This window comes from Streptopelia decaocto, assembly GCF_964273445.1.
Source record: "Streptopelia decaocto genome assembly, chromosome: 18".
Classification (NCBI taxonomy): domain Eukaryota; kingdom Metazoa; phylum Chordata; class Aves; order Columbiformes; family Columbidae; genus Streptopelia; species Streptopelia decaocto.
This window is the reverse complement of record NC_138673.1, coordinates 1,263,691-1,288,162: the sequence shown is the minus strand read 5'-3', so window position 1 is coordinate 1,288,162 and position 24,472 is coordinate 1,263,691.

Sequence of the window (24,472 nt, the reverse complement as noted above, 5' to 3'; positions counted from 1 at the left end):
ACTCGTCCCGGAGACCACAGAAAATGGGGCTGGTCTGGGACCAGCACTGCCTCAGCAAGGCTCCCATGAGCTCGAGAGTGGCCTCAGGCCACCGTGTTGGTCACCCCTGGGACTGGGATGGAGATCCAGGCTTTGGCATCAGCAAAGGGGTAAATGCAGCAGGCAGGGGAGACAGGAGTGGTGTGTGATGCCAGCACAGCAACCCTCACCACGTGGGATCAGCCACCACTTCTCTGGCTGTGGGACCTCTCCACTTCCCCAGCCCCCTCATCGCAATCCCCCACCACCTCCCATGGGCAACAGGATCCTCCTGTGATCTCCAGCAGCTCCCTGGGCAAGGCGGGGACCCTGTCCCAGCTCCAGGACAAGACAGGTGGTGACAGGAGTGAAATGTGGGCAGATCAGAGGGGATGGAGGAGGAACAGGCAGCCTGGCCCAGGCTGGGAGGGGGGCAGAGCCCAGTGCCCACGCTGATGCCCAGAGATGCCCACGGGATCTGAGATGGATGGTGGTGGGTCTGGGAGGGCTGGGGGCTGCTCTGCCATCCCTCCCTGCCCCAGCCCCAGGCTCGGGCACTTCCACACCAGCAGAGCTGTGCTGGCCGCCTTGTTCAGATTGCTTTTTGTGGTGTTTAACCTGATTTTCCTTCGCTATAACTTCAGCCCATTTGATATCCTGTCTGCCACGAGCAGGGAGAACAGACTGTTCCTTTCCCCTCTGTAGCTGTTTTATATCTTTGAAAGGACCAGCACGTCTGTCCTCGACAAGGTTCTGCAAGCCCCATCGTGCTCCCTAGAGCTGCTCGCCCCATGGACTGACATTCTCTCCCCTCTCTTTCTTGCCATGCCACAGGCAGCATGGGCAGCACAGGCAGCGCGGGCAGCGCCCTGGCATTGATCCCACTGCGCAACCTCACTGGCACATGCATGAGTCCATGCAGCAGAGCCTGGCACAGGCACTGGCAGATGCAGCCACACGCCAGGAAGGGCACAGAGGGCGTTTGCTGGAGAACACCCCAAAGCGTGGCATTTAACGCAATTAAATGGCTCTAATTCCCTGCTGCTGCCAAGACCAGGCTGGAAATGTGTGTGCCACGAGATGCCAAAATCTCTGGTCCCCACACACCTGGCAGGTCTCAGACCAGCATCTGGCAGAGGCACCAGGGCAGGATGCAGGGAAGGATGCTGGGGAGCAGCCACGCGGGAACAGCCCCTAAATAAGAAAGGTAGCCTGCAAACTGGGTGTTGAACACTGAAGATTGGCCTGACTGTCTAACCCCCAGGTGGACAGTCGAGCTGGGCACAGCGGTGGGAACGTCCCCATGCCACCGGCCATGTCCCCACTCACTGGCCTCCCTGCACAGTGCCGGCAGAGAGGGATGGGGAGGAGGTGACGTGGGGCCAGGCTGGGGCCGGCGGGGGGAACTGTGCAGGCACGGTCCTTACGGCTTTTGGTCTTTTTCCACCAAAGGGTTTTGGGGCGGGGGGTGTTTTATATCTAGATTTTTTTGGAAGGGTTTTGGTTTGATTTCCTCCTCCGCCAAGCACTAAGCGATCGTTCTTTCCCCCCTTGGCAGGAGCTGCCTGTCTCGTGGTGTTGACCTTGGCTGGGCTTTCTCTGCGGCTGGAGCGGACTCACACCATAAATTCCCTGTCTTCTAGGAATCTAGCATGGGAAAGAAAAGAAACACGAAGGAGAATCGTGGATTAAAATATTTTGCATCTTAGCACATAACAAAGGGGGCTGGCACTGAGCAGCCAGATGACTTCCCCAAGCACAGAGGTGTTGCCTGCACAGCCCAGGCACCAGCGGGTGCGGATGGCGCAGGTGATGGCACCGGGTGGCATTCATGCCCAACCGTGGGGTGTGCGGGGATGGGATCTGCGCTGTCCCAACAGAGAGCCATGGCAGGGGATGGCACGTTCCCCAGGCACACACAAGATGAGCGGTGGGCACTTCTGGCCCCATCGCACAGCCCCACGGTGTCTGGGGCAGCAGGACAAGCAGCCACTGTGTGTGGGGTGGAATGTGGGCACAGGAGAGAGACTGAAGCTTTTGTAGGAGAGGGAGGTGCTGCTGGGGCAGGATTGTGCCCTTGCCACCACTCAAGGTAGTTTGTCACACACTTGTCCCCAGCGCTGCGAGCTGCCCTGGCAGTCCCCTGGTGGCATTCGCCATGGCTGCGCGACTTTGAGGGAGGCTTGAGCCACCTTGCCCACCCTGGAGCAGAGACACTGGCAGCAAAGCACTGAGGTGAAGCAGCAGACACCAAGTGGGCCAAGCCCCAGTTGCTTTCACAAGCAAGCGAGATGCAGCACGGCCCTTAATTGAATCCAGCAGAGCTGTCTCGGACAGACAAAACACAGCAGTGATTCAGAGCACCAGGCTGAGCAGACACAACCGTCCCAGAGCCCGAGGAGATGGGCCAGCACCCTGAGATGGGGGTCACCCAGTCCAGCACAGCAATACCGCCCCATGAGCCCCAGGCCATCAAGGAGAGGGGATCCCCCTGTGCAATAAGAGGTGAGACAAGCCCTGAGCCTGGGATGTCCAGGGTTCTCTTGGGTGTGCAGGAGCCCAGAGGAGCTGGGGATGCTGAGGGCGCTTGGGTGATGGGTGCTGTGGAGCAGGACATCGACCAGCACTACTGGGATTGCCAAAGCGCCGTGATGCACAGGGCTGCACGAAGCCAGAGCAGGCTTGAAGCTGGGTGATGAAGCCAAGGATGCCCAAGCAGCCTAGTGCAGGGTGTTGGGGTGCCTCGGTGCCCCCCAACAGCATCTGTGTCCCTGTGTCTGGAGGGTCAGGTTTCCTGCAGCCCGGCAGGGCTTGCAGAGCCCACCAGCAGGCTGGTGCAAGGGGCAGGAGTCACTGGTGAATCAAAAGCACGGTTGCAATACTTTCCCACCCTGCTCTCCACTGCCTGGGCTGTATATTAGATGTTTGAAGGTCCCCCAGGGAAGGAAGGACACAGTCACAGGCTGCTGGCAGTTTGAGCACTGGCAGGGGATAAAATCTGTCTTTATTTCCACACGGGTTTTTATATCACTGTGCCTGGGAACTCTGCTGAGCAGCAAATCCAACACAGGCAGGGCCCATCCTAAAGAGGGGTCCCTGGTGGGTCTGAAAGAGATGATGTTATGGGCATGGGAGTTTGCTGTGCTCGGGTAGCAGATTTTCATCTTACATGTTCTGGGAGCGCCAAAGCGTGGTGTATTTGACACTTCAAAAGGGCCCCATTTCCCAAAGCCGTAACCTGCTTTAAGCTCAACCAGCTGGAAAGAGGCCCTGAGCCCCCCGAGTGTGAGCAATACTTCAAATCACTTTTAAAACACGGTACTGCAGCTGTCATAACTGCCCAGCTGAGAGCATCAGCAGAGTTCATTCCTGCTTCTCCTGGGCTTGGAGGGATGGGGAAGGAGCAGGTCGTTAAAATAAAACAAATCATCCAAATCAGCTGGGAGGGAAGAGGAAATGGATAGGAAACTTGAAGCGATGAGGTCACACGGAGAAAGCTGTGAGTGGCAAAACTGGGTGGGAATCTCCCCGGTGACACATCATGTCATGAGATTATGTGACTGGGAGCACCTGGGGAGGCGCAGGTCGTCAGGGCGTGAGGGTGGAAGCTGGCTGCACTCGCATCGGGTGCGCACATTGTGTTACACATCGTGTCACGCATCACCGGGTGTGCACATCAAGTCATACATCGTGTTACACATCACTTGCACCAGTTGTGCACATTGGGTTACACATCGTGTCACACATCACCGGATGTGCACATCAAGTCATACATCGCGTTACAAGTCACTTGCACCAGTTGTGCACATTGTGTTACACATCGTGTCACACATCACCAGGTGTGCACATCGTGTCACACGTCACCACGTGTGCACATTGTGTCATACATCATGTTACACATCACTTGTGGCGAGTATGCATGTCGTGTTACACTTCATGTTACAAATCACTTGCACCAGGTGTGCACATCGTGTTACGCATCGTGTTACAAATCACTTGCACCAGGTGGACATGTTGTGTTACACATTGTGTTACACACTGCTTGCACCGGGTGTGTATGTCATGTTATACATCGTGTTGCACACCACTTGCACAGGGTGCGCATGTTGTGTTACACATCATGCATCAGCCATCAAGGGGGATAACGACCTGCTCTCCACTCCCACTACACATCTGGAGGGGCTGAGCAGCGGGGACCAAAGCGGGACATCTTCCCACTGTGCCCAGGGAGCTCTTGCAATGGGGAAGGGAGATGGACGGATGGAGCTGCTGCCCTTGAGCACCACCTTAGCGTGGCTATGAAGATACCAGCCCTGAGCGCCTCCTGAGCATCAGCTGTGACATCTGCCTGCGGCATCACCCGGGCAGCACGGTCGGGACTCCCACACCTATCCTTTCCCTCTCTGCTTTCCGAAGGACGATTTCCCTGGGGCGGTCTCTGCGGTGGAAGGAGGAGAGCGGTCCCATAACAGGTGTCCAGGCCACCACTCCCAGCCAGGCTGAGCAGGGTGTCCGTGTCCTCGTGTGCCAGGCTGCGGTCGCGGGTCGAACACCAGCCTGGGAAGCTCTCCTGAGGGACCCATTCCCATCCCCTGCTACCACAGGCAACCGCTCGGGTAATCCTCCTCATAAATTTTTCGAGCTCCATCTTGAAACCAGCCGGGCTATTTGCAGTGCTGGCCAGACGCCAGGGTTTCTAGTTCACCAGAAATGTTGTGTTTGTTTGTTTTTTTAATCTGGGACGGTGCCAAACTGGATCTGCACCAGCTTTCTTTTTGTTTTTTTTAAGTTTCCGGTGAACCACAAGCTTCCCAGCCCCACAGCTGCTTGGCGGATTGACGTGCCTCTCAGCTTCATGGCTCACACCAGTGACGATACTGGCCATGGTGGCACCTGGGGCTCTGAGCATCATCCCCATGATGCTCTCAGGTGACCTTGCCAGGTGCCCAACCGTGCTGGCCCTGCTAAGCGGCTCCCTTTCCATCACTGCCCCAATGGCTCAGAGACATTCAGGGTTATGAAGATGCAACATGATTTTCATCAAGGCTGTTTGGCCGAAGGTTTCCACTGAGCTGCGGGTTTTGGCCCCACTTGACCCCAGGAGAGGCTGTCGGAGGGTCGGCTTTTGCCATGGGGATCGCTCCTCTCGCTCGCAGCGTAACTGCATTCACGGCCAGCTGATAGCCATCTGCTGCTCTGCCAGCACTGTCCTTCAGCCTAAATAGCTCTTCTCCCTCCTGCTGCTTACTCCCAGATGTATTTATAGACCAACTCTCTCCCGGCCTTCATTTTTCTAGACTAAACAAGCCAAGCACTTCCAGGCTCCTCTCATAAAACCACCTTTCCCATGCTGCACCCTTTATTGCACCCCTGGGCAAGCAGAGCAGGGACTGGGGACCTCTTGGCAGTGGGTACGAGCCTGTCCCCATGGCGAGCACCCTGCCAACAGGGCTTGACCTGCCCAAGGTTACATGGGCAGCTCCTGTGTTCCCAGATTGCTCTTCCATTTCTGTTTTGACTTTCATGGCCACCTTTGGGGGTACTGTGTGGACACCTGACCTTGCCATAACATTTCTCCCAGCCCGGCATTTCCAGAAGGTTATGTTTCCCTCTCTGTGTCCACGATGCTTTCCCATTTGGCATGCTACCAAACTTCATTACCAAGGCCAGAGTCTCAGGACCAGTTCCAGCACCTGCCTTCAAGCCATAGCTCATCTTTCAGCACACTCTCTTACTGCCCTCCGTTGTTCAGTTCCTCCCCCTCCAATAGTCCAACCTCTGTCCCCATTTCCCCACCTTTCTGTTCTATTTCCATGCAGCTTTTTCCCCTGCACTTTGCCAAATGAAGGGCAGATGGACAAATCCTGGCAGCAGCCTCAGGCAGATGCAACGAGCACATCTCTGTGCCGCAACAGGAGAGCATGAGCAGCCTCCTGGATCACCCCATCCCAGATGCTCAAAGGGAGAGTGAACATCTCTGTGCCTTGCCTCGGAAACAGACTGATTGAGGAGGTCTAGCTCCAGTGCAGACACTGGGCTCCCAACAGTGGGGGGCTGGTTCCCAGTATCCACTGGTAAGTGTTGGCTGGCAGAAGTCTGGTGGTCCAACCTCCCCTCACAACGGTTCTGGTTCTGGAGCACGGGAGCCACGGAGGAAAGAGCTGGTTTAATGTAGTGAAGAGGAGACCAAGGGCAGCCGTAAAACACCCCTTGAGGCTCAGGCAGTGCATTTGTCAGCTGGTTTAGTGCAGATCCTCCAGCCAGATACTGTCAGGTTGCATTTTTAAAGGAAAACTGCTCTTGATGTAATCAGAAACTGGGGAGCTCAGTAATCAGATACTGGGAAGCTCAGTTTAGGGCTGCTGAAGGCTCAAGGTATCGCACATTGCTGCATCACCCTCCTGCCAGAGAAGCTGCATGGCAGAGGCCTTTTTGTCCCTGGAGAGAGGGATGGACAGCCCAGAACACCTGCAGCAGCACCTTCATGCCACGGATGCTCACACGTGCACCAGAGGGGCTCCCCACCACCATGAAATGCTTGTGGCTCTACAAAAGCCGGAGCTGATGTCTGAAGCCAAACCTTATCTGGCCAGCGCAGGGTGGTGGTAGCATGGACCTCACACCAACAGCAAAAACGAGGTCACAATCTCGTCTGAGATGCTGCAGTAGCCCAAGGCACAAATACTGATCGAGGGAGTTCACTGTGAGCAAGAAGGATACTGCCCCAACCAGCAATGATGTTTTCTGGGTCTCAGGAAGAGCCAGTTTCCTAAATCTGAGAACAATTACGAGCGAGATTGTCTTGGAGGAAAAAATTTAAACAGAACAAAATGGGAACGATGGCTGGGAATCATTCAGAAATACTTTCCGAAGGGCCTGAGTGTTGGCCGGGGGCAGCGGTGCAGAGCTTGAACAATTGCGAGACCCATCAGCCCTCCCTGGACTGGCAGCATGTCCCCGTCCCCCCCGCCAGAAACCCCGGCAGCTCTTCTCCGACCGTGCCCATCTTCATCGCTGTCTGCTTTCTAGGGAAAGTGGCTCAGAGGAGCAACAGCCAGCAGGTCCCTGTCCCCGAGGCTCATCAGATTTGTCAGCTTGACCCCCACGCTGAGCCTCCCCGCATGGGGACCAGCTCTGCGGCAGGGAGTGCTTCCCAGCCAAGTTCTGCTCAGCGCTTCCTCCATGCCCTCAGGCTTGGGTAAAGCCCTGCTCTTCATTAGGAGAAACAGTCGCAGCAGGGGATGTGTTTTCTCTTGTGTTTTGCCATCCTTTTTCTCAGCCCCGGGCTCTGTCTGTGCTCCCGTTTGCAGAGCCAAACCCACCCCTTGGGGACCCCTGAGACACTTGTGACCCGCAGGCAACTCGAGCAGGGACGGTTCTGGGACAGTGGAGCACTGGACCAGGATATTGCCCAGGGTGTCCCTCCTGGCCAAGCAGTTGCAAGCAGAACTGATCTGTCCCCAGGGACTCTTGGCAGCCGTTGAGTGTCACCATTGTTGGCAGACAACCTGGTTCCACCACCACAACACATTCCAGACACTTGGTGGGATGGGTGTGCAGATGCAACATCACCCAATGGTTAATGTGTGAGCTGAAGACACAAATACAGCAAACAGACATCCTGTGCCAAAGGGGAAAATAATAATTTTTTGCTTCTTGGCACCATATTCTGGAAGGAAAATGAGCAAAGTCACCAACCCTGGGGACAATGGCAGGGAGTCAGCTCACCGAGACCCAGCTGGGCCATGGGAGCAGCACCTGGGGACTGGTGTGGTGGGCACCAGGGAAGATGAAATTCTTCTGCACTTCGTTTCTACCCCAGCTACCTGTGTGAGACAGCTCTGGGTTATCTGGAGCCCGTCCGAGGCATCGGTGGACATCTGACTGCGGACTCCAGGGACAGGGCCTCTGTAGGCAGAGCCTGTGGAAGCTTAGACAGAAACGCAAAGATTTGCTTTTCCAAAAATTTTAGTTTGCTAGGAAAAAGCCAGAATGTCTTTATTTTACCAAGGCAATAGAAGAGTTTTGCTCAAAAAAATAAATTAATGTCTATTAAGTTATTAAACTAAGAGGAAGGAGTTGAGAATAGTTCAGGCCCCTAGAGAGATGCTGTCAGACTTTGATTTCTCCAGAAGCAGAATCTGTTTGTTTCAGGCTGGCCCTGTGGGAAACTGTGCTTCTGAAGACGGGTGGGATTTGGGCAGGGATGCTGGGGGTCCACCAGCCTGGGTAGAACAAAGAGGTAAAAGGCTCCAAATCACCTACGTTACCATAGGGACAGCAATGCTGGTACCTGTGTCTGGAAATCTCTTTCCACAGGAGCCTGACCATCCGTTGTGCAGCTGCAGCATTTGCTGCCCATGTGTGCTCCTCCAAGGCTTGTCCTCCCTCTGCAAACGTGGATCAGACACTTTACAAGGGACAGACACCAGAACAAATGTAAACAGGAAGACAAGCTGCAAAGGTCTGTTTCTCACTCAGCTGCTCTATAGAGACATGATTTATTTCAGGTACCTAAATGCAGGTTGACATTCTGATGACACAAGGTTAATCCCAGCCGGAGGCTTGTTGCACTGGCGCCAAGTGTTGCTGGTGTCCCAGCAGACTGACGCAGTCATGGCAATATCCAGCCTAACACAGTGCAGGGATGTCTAAACGTTTGATCTAAGCCCTTCTGTGCACCTTCCTCAGCATGCTGTGCTTCGAATCCTCATTCTTGGTTGGAAAGCAAAACTCTGCTCCTCCACGCTCAATGCCAGCCGTTGTATAGCTGATTCCCTCCGCTCTTGGCCAGACCCAGAGTCTGAGCTGTCTGAAGTGACAGGCTGTGCACTAAAGCAAGTCAGAAAACAACTTTGCAAACCACTATGGTGGTTTTCCTGATCTCCTCAAACACCTCCTTGTTATAATTGCAGCTTGGAAGTTTTCAGCCAGGAACATACACCTATTTTTCTTTTCTTCCCCTCTGCTACTCATGGCCATAAAAATCAAGAGTGTCTAGGATCTGTATTCATTCCACTTTTCCATTTCCACCTGCAGCTTGTCCAAACCTCTTCACCCCTGGAACAGCTACAGAAGCAGCAAAAGGAAAACTGAAACCCAAGAACGCACCACTGTGTGGCTGTGCCAAGCGTGAGGACTTTTGAAGTGTCAGCGGGACAGAGGAAAAAGCCCCTTCAGAGTTGTTTGGAGAGAAGTGGATACTCTTCCACTGCAAGAATCAGCTGGGTGACTCTGACCTGCAGCCAGATCAAGCTCTTGGCCCCACAGCTGGTGGATGCTGACCCTTCTGTGCCTTTTCTTCAGACAGGGGGAGGCCTGTCATCCCCCACAGTGGTATCATTCACTGTTTTTTGAAGGATGAAGGGGTGGTTGCTGACTCCATCCAAGGGCAGATGCTCCTAGCTGTGTGTCTTCCAGGACTGCTATGAGCAGGAGCATCTCTCCCTGCAGAGGAGGAGCCGCTTGGGGATGGAAGAGATCTACCCCAGGGGTGGTGGGGTGTCCTGGGGATGAAGGTGGAGACAGAGACAGGGAGAGCATCAATGTGCCTGAAACTGGAGGTGGAAAAGGTGAAGCAGGCAGAGAGGGCTGTTCGTCCTTCCAGGGCTCTGAGCTGACACTGAGCATCACCTCTGCACCCCCTGAATCCCTGCTTAAGCCCAGGCTCCACCTAGGGCACCCCTGGAGGAGCCCACTCCTGTGCTGAGCTAGGGCTGGTCCATACCCCCTGCACTCTTACTCTGCTGGGGATGCTGGTGCAGAGACCAGCTCAGTACTGCAGACATAGAAAGGCTGGGTGGGTTCATTGCATGCAGAGCTGCGGAGATCTGGAGTGGTGCAGGCTGTACCTGGACAATCAGCATGGCAGGAGCCCTCTGTGACCCATCTGACTAATTCTGTGGGTTGTAGAAGTCCTGTGGGACTTGGGAGAGGGGACAGCACTTCTGTTCTGCACTTACAGGCTGAGTGTGGCCGAGCCAGGGCGCGAGAGCCACAGGAACCTCATGGCATGTATTACAGATGGACGCGTACCAGGTTAAACATGCGCCATATGGGTTTGCATCAGCACTGAGGGCTTTACAAAGAGCGTCCAGTTCACAGTAACCAGCCTGGAGGCTGATGTTATCCAGATGATACTGTTGTCTTTGGAAAGGCTCCTAAACACTTGAAAAACACCTTCAGCCGTACTCCAACGCAGCAGAGCAGGACTGAGATTAGAAATTGCACTTGACAGTGTCCAATCTGTCCAATGGGATTAAAACCAGATCCAGTTCATGTCTCTGCAATTACACACCTCCCTTCCATAGAAGAAATGCTTTCTCTTTCATCTTACATCACGGGTATGCACATTTTATTCCTGCTTAAGCCTCAGCTGTAGGGCTCCTGAAAGTATTTCAATACAATCTGAAATGATTCCGGACAGATGCTGCACAAACTAGTCTCAAAACAGTGGTGGTCCTGATCATTATTAGCCCGGAGTTTAATACTGTTGGATTCTGGATATCCAGCTGGGACAGTGTACAGAGGTCTCAGACTAAGGATTTTGAATCATACTGCCCCAAATTCATGAAGGCAGTGCTGATAAGACCATGTACTCATGTTAATAGTGGGAGAAAGAACTTCACAGTAAAAACGGGAGCACTGGCTTAGTTACATACAGGTTACAGAAAGGTGGAGAGGTTGGAGAAATGTCTGAAATGGGGACACAATACAACCCTCTGAGGACATCTCTCACCACGAAAGACCAGAAATGCAGAAGTGCAGCTGGCTCAGGATCATCACAGTGATTTCTACTTCATAGTCCATATCCCAAGAAAATATGACGGAAACCACTTGTCTCCCTGCCTTTTTTTTTTTTTTTTGATTTCCACAGAGTTGTCACTGAATATCATGGCACTTGGAGGGTCCCTGATTCACAAGTGACATTGCCTGTATGGAGACATCCAACAAGAAGAGAGTCCAAGATTTCCAAACATCTTGTTCAGCTCCATCACTGTCTTCAGCCCACAGCCTAAAGTTTCTCAGCAAGCCTAAGATGTTCACAATGTCTGGACTTGGAAACTCCCAATCAGACAGAAGCCTCAAGTGTGGATGATCTTCATGCTGAACTTTAAGCTGGACCTTGTAAGAATTTACTAACCTGTGAGTGAGAGCTCAGTAATTTCCATACAGGTCCTTGCCAGCATCCTGATGTCCTTCCCCTTTCAGCAAAGGGAACCGTGCGTCCCAGAGAGATGCTCAATGCTGCAGGCCTCCTAGGACAGTCCATGCACAAGGCTTGGGACAGAGGTTTGAGATCAGAGAGAAGTACTAGCTCCCTCCTAAGCCCTCCTCACTGGTATTTCTCAGCTTCCTCAGTGTTTTTTTTTACAGAGGAGTAGTTACCAGCTCCTGCTCCACGCCCTTGCACATCCTGCACATAGGTAGAAAGAGGAGTGAGCTCTGGAGATGGAGCAGAGACCATCACCTATGGCAAGGTCCCACATCTCCAGCCACACATCCACGGGTCTCCTAGGACTCCTCACTGGCTTCTTTGCCAGGATAACTGTGCAGAGACAGAGGCACAGACTGTTCAACTGCTGCTGCTGGAAAGGAAAAAGGAGGTTGAGGCAACACCGCAGGGATGGGGAGAGAACTGGGGTGCAAGGAGGGAGGAGCAGCCCCAAGTAGAGGAAACTTGAGATGTACAGTGAACTGGAGACTGTTGAGGTTACTCAGGTCCTTAACTGAGCCCAGAAACTAAGGTAGATCCCAAAAACAAAGCTGAGAGAGATGGCTGGAGAATTCTAGGTTGCGCTTATAAAAATAATCTGATTTTGCCAGCCTGAAGAACGTACCTTGACGGCACTGCCAGTCTTGGGTAAAACAGAACCCTGGCACAGCAGAGCCAGATGGTGAACATCAGATGGCAGCACCAGGAGTGCAGGAGTGCAAAATGAGGGACGCAGCATGAAGCATCACATGTATCTCACGGAACATGTAATAAATATATTGCTGCCTCCTGCTGCTCTGCTTGCAGGAGGCAGAGCCACCTCTGGAGATCAAACCATAAAAAAGGAAAAAGATGAGGATGAGGATGAGGATGAGGATGAGGATGAGGATGAGGAGAGGAGAGGAGAGGAGAGGAGAGGAGAGGAGAGGAGAGGAGAGGAGAGGAGAGGAGAGGAGAGGAGAGGAGAGGAGAGGAGAGGAGAGGAGAGGAGAGGAGAGGAGAGGAGAGGAGAGGAGAGAAGAGAAGAGAAGAGAAGAGAAGAGAAGAGAAGAGAAGAGAAGAGAAGAGAAGAGAAGAGAAGAGAAGAGAAGAGAAGAGAAGAGAAGAGAAGAGAAGAGAAGAGAAGAGAAGAGAAGAGAAGAGAAGAGAAGAGAAGAGAAGAGAAGAGAAGAGAAGAGAAGAGAAGAGAAGAGAAGAGAAGAGAAGAGAAGAGAAAGAAGAGAAGAGAAGAGAGAAGAGAAGAAGAAACCCCACAAGAAGTCCTTGAAGAGGAGACAGTCTCACAGTGATGGATTCATTGTACACACTGTTGAGCAACTGTACATGTGGGGACTGGAAAATCCCCTTGGTGAACCGCCTGCCTGTAAACCAGATCCTAGAGTGCAGGTTTTTTAAAGCTGCAGAAAGGAGCTCATTGGAAAAAAATCGTCATATTGAGCACAACCACGTCACAGTCGGATTGGGGCGGGGGAGGGGATCCTGCAGCGGCTGCATGGGAGACAGAGGCAGCATGGAAAAGATCATGCTGGAGGCTGTTTTGGGAAACATTTGGCGGGGGGGGGAAATATGCCAGATGACAGAATGGGACTGTGCTGACCTTCAGATGGGTGCAGCAGGGCTCTGTGCATCTTCTGGGCATCCAGCCTCCATGCTGGCCCCTGGGGAGAGAGGAGGGTTGGGGGTGATGTCTGGACCCGTCTTCGGTGTCCTCTTTGGGACAGGGCTGTGGAAGCCTAGGACTTGATCAGTAACATGGAATTTTAGAAAAAAAAGTTATCCTTTTGTAAGAGCAGCTAAAAATGTCCCTCTGGCAGATCCAACAGAGGAACCAGCTGGCAAGAGGGAGACACTAGATAGCAAAGCACTGCAGAGTGGGTCTGTGCAACACAGAAAGGAAGCAGCTATCCAGTCTGCGGTTAAATTTGGTGTGAAAATGATATGCTCTGCTGTGCCTGGCAGGGGAGATGGTTTGGAGCAAGTGTCAGGGGTCAGATGTTCTAGTGTAGGATGTTTCATCTGGATGCTCACCGGTTCCCCTGGACAAAGCCCAAGCCTTCTTGCATATGTGCTCCTAATGCCTTATCTGGGAGGTGCTTCCCGGGACTCCCTGGGGCTATGCTGTTCATCCAAAATATTTCACAAAAAGATACTGCAAATATTTGAGATACTGAAGGCAGTGGAGTTCACAGGAATCATATTAAACTACAGGGATAAATGCCAGAAGAACGGAACCAGAGTCCTGAAAAGCTCTGGGAGAGACTTACAACAGGAAAATACTCCAGGTTAAAAAATAACTTATAAGAAAAAGTGGCTGAATGAAGGTGAAGCCTCAGCCACCCCAGGAGCTGCCTGCACAGACCATACCTGCTGCCCCTGTCACACATGTGACATCGCTTGCTCTCCCACCTGTGCACTAGTCCAAGCCAGCAATGCTTTTGGAACCTGCTGGCTAATCCCAGACCAAATTCAGCTCACTCCCATTGGGAAATGAACAGAAACAGACCATGTCACTCACTGGAAATGGGTCCCCAGCGCGGTTCTGGGGTGCACCCCGGCAAGACAGCACAGCAGCACAGACACCCTTCCCATCCCCTCCACCTGGAGCTGCACTGGCACCTTCAAGATTTGGGCTACTTAAACTAGCCAGAGGGCACAGACTGTCCTTCTAGGCTAAGACAGAAACCTGGGAAAGTCTCTGTGCTCCCCAGCCCTCTCTTCAGAGCTGTAAGTAGAAGCAAGGGAGAAGAGAACTGTAAACACAGAGGACAACGCATTCCCTGGCATGAACAGAGGTGCCTTGTCACTGCAAAGACCACGCACAAGGTGAAACTCCAACCCGGTAACGCTGCGTGTCCCGGCAGCGTGGGAGGAGAGCACTCACAAGCAGAGATTCTTGCAGAGATCCCAGGCTGTCTCGGCTTGGAAGCGGGATGAGCCTGGAGAAGGTCAGGCATCTACAGGGACATGCATTGCGCTGGCCTGGGTTCACTGTGGCTGTAGAATAAAACGTCAAATAATGCAAGACATCAAATGCTAGAAGCTGTCAAAGAAAACAAATGAGGACAGTAGTTCCAGAAATTAGAGACATAATCCAGCGCTGGCATGAAGTCGTTTGTATAATTAATGACACGCTAGTTCTCAATTATCATTACTGCAATCCAGAAATAGCATTATTAGAGACTACGACGCCCAGTCATGTAATGGCGTGTATAAAAGCTGCACTCTCTAGACATGACATACCTACTGTGCTGGCAGCAAATAATGAACCATAATTCCCTGTTAGGAGCTCGAGTTTCTGTAGCGACCAGGCTAATGACCCTCAGTCTACTGAGGTCATGGAAAACACTGTCAAATGGTTGAGTGGAGGCTTGACATACCTTCAGATACCTGAGCCATTCCATCCGGAACCTCTGGAGTTCCTGGAGAGCTGCCTCGAAACTGCAGCCGTCACCCACAGAGGCTGAGAAACAGATGATCTGGTTACAAACCACCCCGCTGAAACCTGGGAAGCCTCAGGAACGCCATGGGGAAAGCCAGCAGAAGGCACACTGTGGTTGGAGACAGCTCCTCCAGGCTTTGCAGACGATGTGTATAGGGAGGACTGGGCAGGACGCTGTGGAGGTGGCTCCCTGCAACCCCTGGGAGATGCGATCTGTGGTCCTCAAGGGCCAGGGTAGCCCAGAACCATCTGCAGCACCCCTGGGAGTAGGACAGATGGGATAATGGGCTGAACACACACCAGATCCTGCAGCATCCTGGTTCAAGGGATACACCACCCATCAGAAATTGTCCTGGTGGTGTGGTGGATCTCCATCCAACCCTTCCCAGCCTTTTCCTCTAATGTTCGCTAACTACTGTTAGATTAAAGGCTGCTCTAAGATGCACTGCAGGGCAGCTGTTAATGAAGACACGTCCACTCCTCTGCAGAGAGTCCTGGGGAATGTTCTGCCTTCCTTCCATCTCCTGGGACAGCCTGGCCTCCAAACCCTCCACGAAAGAGGACAATGAGCCCTCTCTGCCATGGGAGACCTCCCTCTGAAGTATGGCATTCACACAGCACAAGACATGCTGCGAGAAAGCAAAGAGCAGCAAAAATTAGTCCCTTAAACAGGGACAGTGGCAGTGGGGACCCGGCAAGGACATAGCTGAGCAGCATCAGGGCTGCAAGGTCTTGGCATAACATGGCACCTTCCCAGCTCTGCTGGGAACCCAGCAGGAGCGGGACAGGCTCCAGCCACCCCGCTGGGTTAGAGGCGTTGCGAAATGGCACCATGCGGCCAGAAGCCGGAGGCAGCTGCCTTTCCTGGCTGCGGCATCCTCCACCCGTCAGTCAGGGGTGTCTGGGCTTGCTGGGGAGGCATTGGGGCTGGGTCTGGTGGGCCATGGCGGAGGGTGGAGGGATCCTGTCCACTCGCTGTGTTTCTGAGAAGCAGACTGGGCGAGCCAGGGGCTGAGATATCAGGAGGGCTGGCAGCTCCCAGGCTCAGCACAGGGATCATGCACAACCTGCGTGTGTTAGCCCAGGATGGGTCCAAGAACAAGACCAGTGCCAGAGCCCTGGGACAGCGGTGTCCTCCTGTTTCTCTGCAGAAGGGGGATGCTGAAGGGGAGGAATAGTCAAGGCTGGGACAGAAGAGCACATCTGGAGCTGGCATCCCCCCATCCCGAGGGCTGCTGGATACCTGAGCTGTGTGGGAGCAGACGTGAATGTTGGAGGGACCAAACCATGCACCTCAACAGACCTGCCAAGACCCTGGGGTCCGAAGGGGCTCTCTGTGCACAACAAGTGTCCTCGCACGGCTCCACCGGCGCTGAGCTGTGCCAGGCGTGCTGCCGAGACGGCTGTGTTAAGCCCTCATTATGTCTGCTTGTCTAAGTGTAATGGGTTGTGACAGAGCCCTTTGGAGATATCTCAATAATCTCTGCTAATGGATCCCATCTGTTCCTCCCCAAGAACCAGAGCTGATGTTGTCAAGCCCATCCCAGCTGCCTGGGCACCTGTCCAGCGGGCAGTAGGTACCCCTTGCCAGAGAGTAGATCTGCCATGCCCCCCTCCCCAAGCTTCATCTTCCACCCAGCAGGGTCCTGTCAGTGGCCACCAGCCTCAGGTCCATGCTGGGAGGGGCAGACACCTGGGAGGAGAGCCATGCCAAGGGGTGAGCAGTGCTGCTGCGAGGGGCTGCAGGTTGCTCCATTACTCTGGGACCATGATTTCTCTTTTTCTGTTCTGGCTTAGATGTGGCAGTAACTCTCCAGGGCTCATCAGCAAGAATGGGAACTTGGGTGATGGTCCAGTGCCTGTGTCAAGGCTGGGAACACCTGGATGGGTCCTGGCCAAGGTCTGCAGGAATGGGACCAACCTGGGGAGGTGGCTCTGCTGTGAATGTGCAGGGAGGTCCATGGGGAGCTGGCCAGGGAGAGCTCCCAAGGTCCAGTGCAAGTGCTGTGGGACATGAGATCTCTCCAGCAGCAGGAGGGAACAGAAAGTGAGCTTCAGAGCAGAAAGCTGTCAAGAAGGACATAACGGGGCAAACACAAGGTCTGACTTTAGAGAGAAAGCCCACACTCTAATGAGATTTGCCAACAGGTGGCAGAGCTTCCAGACAGAAACTGCTCCACACCAGCTCTGCAAAAATCTGCACGGGACGACCACTGGAGCTTGGTGTGGTGGGGCATGACCCATGTCCCGCTGCCTGTCACAGAGGTGTCACAGCACGGTGCTGTCCTACCTGTCACAGTGTGGGGTGATCCGTGTGCTCCTGCCTGGTGTGAGGGGACCCAAAGGACTTGACTTGAAGAGTTGTGTGTCCCTCTCAGCTGTCACAGCAGGGTTAACCACCAGATATTGCACAGAGCCGTGATGAGGGATGATCCCTCAGTTTTCCATTATCCAGCAGGCCCTCTGTCACGCTGGAGCTATTTATGAGGATCTTCCCAAACCAAAGCTTGCATGCTCCAGCCATAAATCACCAGAGATGATATCTGAGTATCATCCCCATGCATGAGATTGCGCCTCTGCCAAGTCCCAGCTGTGAGGAAGCCGTTCTCTCTCCCCGGTACGCGCAAGCATCCCTTGGCCACTCAGATGTCCAGGGAACGGCCGCACCAGCGCCAGTGGATGGGTCAGTGGAGCTGTTGTCCAGCTCCCCACGGGCAATATCCCTCCCGAAGAGATCTCAGGATCTCATGGACCTCTTGTGGAGGAGCTCTCCATGGTCTTGGGCACTTGCTGCTCTTCACCAGTGTCAGCCCTGGCCAGCCCCACCAGGAGCAGTCACCACTGGGCACGGTGACACTGATGGGCACAGCCCAACAAATGGGCAAGCTGCATGTCCTGCCTGTCCCCAGCCTTGGTGGTGGCAGTGGGTTGGTGTCTCTTGGCGCACATGAGCAGGAATGCGGTTCCGTAGGAGGACTGCACGGTGCCATGAGCCATGCTTCCCAAACCCACAGGGAGATGCAGGTACAGGATGGAGCCACCCATGGTATCTCCTGCCTGGCATAGTGGTTTTGTGGGAGAAACAGCCAGGGTCCAAGACCTTGGGGCAGCTGGAGGTCTGGTGGGATTTAAGTAGGGAGACAAAGGGAAGGGGTTGGTGCTCTTGTCAGCACAGGCTCATGGCAGAGGCTGTCCTTGGCCCCTGTGGTTGTGGGATGGATGTGACATCCCTGCCCCAGACCTGGCATTGTGAGCAAGGTGTGTTGCTCCAGGAGCACCTCCTGAAGCCCCCAGGAGAGCTCTGGGAACAGGGATGGTGTGACTTCCAATGCACCTGAGCATGGCCTGACCCTGCCTCATCAAACACCAGATCATCTCCTTTCACCCTCTCCCAATTCACATTGCCCCTTCCCCAGGCCAGTGATACCTTCTCCTCTTCCTCTCCACTTGCTCATCTCCCCAGGACTACCTCAAGATCATGGTCACCTGGAGATGACCACTGCTGGGCATGGGTGAGCGTCACAGTCAAAGGCCAAGGGCACCCACAGCTTCCCAGCTGCATAGTGTTGCACTCATAGGTGTGGGCACCTAAACATGGCACCACGTCAAGACCATCAGTCTCCTTGTTGGGGTCTTTGCCTCAGTGTCCTGGCTGGTTGTGGCTCTCCTGAGTCGTAGTCTCTCATCCCTGCTCATGCAGACCTCAGCAGGACCATCCCTGCTCTTCTGCAAGCAGGCACAGTCTCTGCATCACTCACCCATGCCCAGCTTGTTGTGTCAGTTTTGCTGGAGCTTCTGAAAGGAGAAATTTTTCAGGATAGAGAAACATCTGAGCTGCTTGGCCATATTCATGCCTCCTGGGGACAGCACAGCACCCCAGGGTTCCCCACCCCACCCCAGGCGTGCTGGGAACCACCAGCTGGGGTCTCCAAGATGCTGGCTCTGCTCAGGGCTCCGAGGCAGGATTTCCACACTCTGCCTGCCCTGCTCGTCTGTCTCCAGGCTGGAAATCCCAACCATTGCAGCAAAGTGCGTAAAGCTCTTTCCTGCCCAGCTCCACTTGGAGTTCAGCCCTCCCATCTCCTAGGCCTTCATCCAGCAAAGCACTTAAGTGCACACTCCTCCCAAAGTGAAATCAGTGGGACACTCACGCACTTAAGTCCAAGTCAGGGATCACCAGACTCACTGGCTGATGCATTTCCATGCCAGACTCCAAGCCCTGCTCCTTGGCTACATGATCCTCAAGGTCCTGTTTATTTTTTTTAATTATTATTTTATTTTTGCTTCAGCCCAACCTATGAAGACAAAGAAGGTGCAAGACCTAGCTGAGAAGCTTGCTGCAGCCTCCCTTACTTGCTCCTGGTCAGGTCCATGTGTAATAACCACCCCTAGGGAAGTCTCCCCCAGCAAGAGCGCCAGGCAAACAAGCCAGCTTGCTCACAATCCAACTTTCTGCCTGGTTTCCATCTTCTCCGGTGTCTGCAGCTCTCCAAGACTGACAGCTTCTCTTCATCTCCCAGCACAGCATACCCTGCCCGAGCACGTTTGCGGGTAGGAGCTCAGCTTGTCCCCAGAGCTTCTCTCTCCCCGTCTCCGCTGCCATTTGGACCCTGGAAATTGTGCCCCAGCAGCATGTTTTTCACACATGTGTCGCTATTTCCCTCGAAGACGGTGAAAGAGAAGTGCCAAGATGCTGTAGTCACAGCATCACTGAAGACCGTAACTATCACGCTTGCCCCACTTGCGAGGCGGACAAAGAAAGGAGCTGTGACTTGGTCCAGCCCCATCTCTCCTTCAGACACTCCGATTGTGGAACACGCTCCTACTTCCCCCACCAGATGTTTAGAGGTCTGCTTCATTTATTGTTTATTTCTTGAGCCGATGAGCTGACGAGTCCGCAGGCACCAGTCTCTGGACACGTGTCTTTATGCTCGGTACAGCTTCTTGAAACCCTTGAGTCAATGATTTCAGATGAGCTTGTTTGGAAAGTGTTCGGAAAGCAAGGGAAAAATACTGTCCTAAAGATTAAATTCTTCGCCAGAAACCTTGGAGCGAGGTCACCAGGCACAGTAAATCGGGCTGATTGTTGTGTTTGCACAACACTTTGAACACACGTCTTGCTGCACAAACACAGCGTGATTTTGCTCTTGATGCAGTGAAGGAAGTGATGCCACATCCAACAGGAAGCATCTCTGCATCCCTGGGCACCGTCTGCGGGAAGAATGTTCCCAGATAGCTTCAGCGAGGCTGAAGCGAATGTGGAAACCTCTTTCCCTTTTTTTTTCTTTTTTTTTTTTTCTTTCTCCAAATGAAAATGGAGATGTTCTGAATTAAAGGAGTTAGCATGACATTAGCCCTAAGCATTTCAGTGTGCTGGCAGGGAGAGAAGCCTGGTGCCGGGCAGCAGCCGTCCTTCTCCCCCGCGGCTGTCCTGCTCCCGTCATTCAGCCACCGCCTCACAGATGTCCCCACGGCTGGTCTGGTGCTCAGACCCCCTCGCTGCCTCCCTGTGCATGGCGAGCAGGTGAATTAGAGACATCTGTGCAGCAGGGAACATGCTGGGAGACTTCTTGTTTCTAATCCTCTCCCGCTGTTGCTCTGCAGGATGAACCCAGGTGGCCACATGGCAATGGCAGTGGTTGGGGAGAAAGGGCATTGCCTCTGGGCTGGTGCTGGTGAACCGACGGGTGCTGGGCAGCTGAAGCCCCAGAATGAGACCCCAACCTGCCCATGGGGAGCAGAGACCCCCCTCCCTGCCTCGAGAAGGTGGGGAACAAAACACATGAGCAAGGAGCACATGGGGCCAAGTGCCGCATCGCACGCAAACTGCAAGTGTGAAATCTTCCAGCCTGCATCACCACTGCTTCCAAAGCACAGAGAGCAGGGATCATCCCAGCAGATCAGCTCCATGAAGGCTCTCAAGGGCAGAAGCTTGTGGAGCTCTCCCTGCTCCGGCAAAACCTCCTGGTGTGTACAGGAGTAGAAACCATTTGGTTCCCCAGGAACACTATATTTATCCTCTTTACACTCATTTTTCTTCTGCTGCAAGTGCCTCACCCCACCTGAGGCTCACAGCAGTGGCTGCAGCATCCTCACACACCCCTCAGGCAGCCATGGTCCAAGACCCACCACCTGGTTTCTCCTCTTCAGCCAGGAAAAGGAGCCATGACCATCTCTCCATGTTCTTCCAGGCCATTGTGCCACCCAGCACCTTGCAATGACACCAAGTGGAGGGGCAGGCAGCCACTGGCCCTTTGCCTGTCACACGTGGGGAGCATGCAATGAGACAGTGTCTCACTAAATGGGGCCTCTCCAAGCCACCAAGTCCAGCCTCCTCCCCAGAGCCACGCTGCTGAAACGCAGCTGGTGAACACCAGACAGTGGCGCCTCTCCAGATCCCTGTTGGTACACGCACTTGAAATACAAATGATGGACAGGTTGATGTGGCCCAGCTGAAGCCTGTGCCACCAGCTGGAGTCTGCAACCAGCTGCTCCAGGGCCATCAGTTAACGCCAACCAATGTCCCTGCCTGCCAGAGCCAGAGCCAGGCAGGAACCCTGTCCCTGCTGCAAAGCGAGCTCTGCTTTCTCCTCCTGCCTCCTTGGGAATGGCAAAGGGGCATGGAGAGAAGCTCTGTCTGCAGCCTTGGCTGCTGCTCAGGGCACAGGTTGTGGGGACAGTCTGACTCCCCCAACACTGTCAAACAGCCCTCAGCAGGCATGGGACTGCCTGCCTTCTAGAAGCTACAGCACTGGTTTGGATACGGGATGCACCACGGGGTATGGGCGTCTTTGAAGTTTGCAGCGGGACCAGCCACCCACCTTGCTGGGCCACCATCTGTGCCAAGCATGGACAGGAGCACTCCAGGATGCAGAACCTTCCCTCAGCACTGGCTCTTCAGGCTGTGGGAAGGCTGCAGGTCCCCATCTCCTGAGCTGCTGGGACTCCCTGGGACAAAGCAGGACGAGGCTGGTATCAGTCAGAGATGAAGGGAGAGCATCCGCCACACTGGTGGGCACTGAGGCTGTGGCTGGCAGCGAGAGAGCTGGCGTTGGGCTGAGCATAGTCATGGTACTAACCAGCAAAAGTGGCAGATCTCCAGAGGCTGAGTGATGCCCCATCCCTGGAGACATCCCAGGCCAGGCTGGACGGGGCTCTGAGCAACCTGAGCTGGTGAAGATGTCCCTGCTCATGGCAGGGGGGGCACTGGGGGAGCTGGGAAGGGCCCTTCAACACAAACTGTTCTGTGATTCTGTGATTTGCAACTCCCAAAAACACAGGCTCAGAAGTATAGATGTGAGTGGTGGAGACGAAGACCTGAAGCAGCATGGAGGGATTGTGTCCCATGGCTGCAACATGCACACATGGGCTTCCCCAGTGCCTGAAGCAGAGAGATGGGTGCTGAGTCCCAGATCCAGCTGAGACTCCCCAGGAGCCACAAAATCAGGCTAGAGCCACCTGGGTGGGTGACACTGATGGTCCTGGCAGACCCCCCATCCTCACAGGCCCCCATCCTCACAGGGGTCCCCAGACTGGCCACAGGACCTGCCACAGCATGGAGCCCAGCCTACACCAGAGGTCCCCAGCTCTGTCCTGTGCAACCACCTGCATGAGCAGTAGCAAGGCAGAGCTGGAAGAGGTGGAAAAAACAAGAGGAAGGGACTTTCTGACCTCTCGGACATCCTGGTGGGCTGCATGGGGACATTGCTGGTCACCTCTGTGGTTGGGTATACATAGGGCAAATGCCTGGGAAGAGGGTTTGGAGTAAGCATGGGCCGTGTCCTGGTAGAAAGTAACATCTCCTTTTGCCTGATTGCATGGGAAAAATGCTGTGGACAAGCAGCCAGGCCTATGTCTGGGCTCACAACAGCATGTCAGCAGGGAGCAGGACACAGCAGTGGGGACACGGCAGCGTGCTGCCAGCACGACTCGTTGGGAGCGCAAGGGCGTGTGTGCTGGAGGCAGAGGGTGCGCTGGTCTGGCACAGCAGCACTGGCACCCGCAGCCCGGCCTTCCCAACCCCACACTGGCACCGGCTGGAGGGAACATGATCCCAGGGTCCAGCCAGACTCTCCAGGGTGATCTGCCCTGCCCAGGGTGGCCCCTGCTCTTGGAGCTGCTGACAGCCCCATGAACTCAGCCCTGCGAGGCGTTAGCTCACTGGACTTGGCAGACACCTTCCTGTGCTCTTGCTTGTTTGGGATCCAAATGGATGACCCCAAGCCCAGGCTGGTGTCACTCCACCCAGCAGAAGACAGCGACCCACGTCTGGCACATCACGTTCCTCTAACCCCATCAGGCTGGGGTGCATGGGAAGCCCCACCTGCAGGGTTGGGCCATGTCTCTGGAACCCCCCTGGGTCCATCGTGCCTGCCACGGAGTGGGGCACAACGGTGGAAGGGACCACGCAGGTGGTGTTGCTCAAACCATCTCTCCAGGACTCTCTCAGGGATGGAGAGGCCAGCACCAGCACACACACCTGTTCATGGGGTGGAGCAGGACCTGGACCATGAGCAGGACCATTCACGGCCACATGTACCATGGCTGCGCCTGAGCCGAGCGATGGTGGAAAGCAGAGAGCTGCCAGCTGTGCCCAGGCACCAAGGAGAGGTGGTTGCTGTCCCCTCCAGCCCAACCATGCCAGGGTGGCCACAGCAGGGCTACAACGTGGTCACAGCAGAAGGGAGCAGCCAGCGCGGGAGGAATGTGCTGTTGCATGAGAGGGAGGAGATCACGGCAAAGGAATGTGCTGTGCCACGGCCAGGGCCTGGGGAGAGTGAGAGGAACCAGCAGGCAGGAAAAATAAACTCTGTCTCTTCCAGGGCTACAGGGCCGTGGTCCTTCTGGTTGCAATTTTTTTTTTCCTTCTCCCTCTTAAATAAAACATGATGTCAGCTATTGTTCTGGTTGCAGAAGGGCTGCCAAAAACTCTGGCCTTTTCTCAAGCGTCCTCCAAGCTCTGCTCACCTCCCCAGTACAGGACTGCGAACATGAGACCCACCAGTTAAGGTCACCCCTTCTTCTGGCCCCAGCATGGCTCATGGTTGAAGAGCCACAGGCATTGTCATGCAGTTACCAGCCCACTGCCCTTTGCTTCATCTGGTCCACCAACATTACCCCATTGTGGCAGGTCTTTGCACTACTAACATCCCTGTCTGTGTCCTTCAACCCCTTGGGAATCCTGAAACCCCCAAAACATCCCAGGCTGATGGTGAACCCTGCGCACTGAGCTGGGAGCTTTGTCCAGTGCAGGAGTCAGGGTGAAGCTTGCTGGGTCTGAGATGGTCCCCACGAGGCTGTGCACAAAGTCCTGCCCCAATACAGTCTGCTCTCTCCTCTGGATGAGGAGCAGAGGCTGATCAAGACCCCCTGCAAGAACACAGGTGCTCTGTGGGTGAGCATAGCTGGCCGGAGGGGGACAAGGCAGGGAGGGAGGGACCATGACAAGTGAAGGATGGTGGAAGAGAAAAGAGCATCACCACACAGGAAGCAGATCCCACCCCATCCCTAGTCATGCTGCAGAACACAAGCACATCCACAATCCTGCACAGAAAGACTCTGAACACCCAGGACGGAGCTTAAATGTTGCTCCTGGGCCATGGGCAGGGGTGTGGATGGGGCACAGATGAGGCTGATCAGGGTAATTAAGGTCTCTTGGTGCCCTCAAGGCCCTGACATCCTCCAGACCAAACCAGGAGTGATGGTAGTAGGAGAAAGATGCTCTGAGAAGATACAAAAATGGAGGCTGAAGGACACCTCAAGCAGCATCTGCTTTTGCAAAGCTGCTTTTTAGCCTAAGG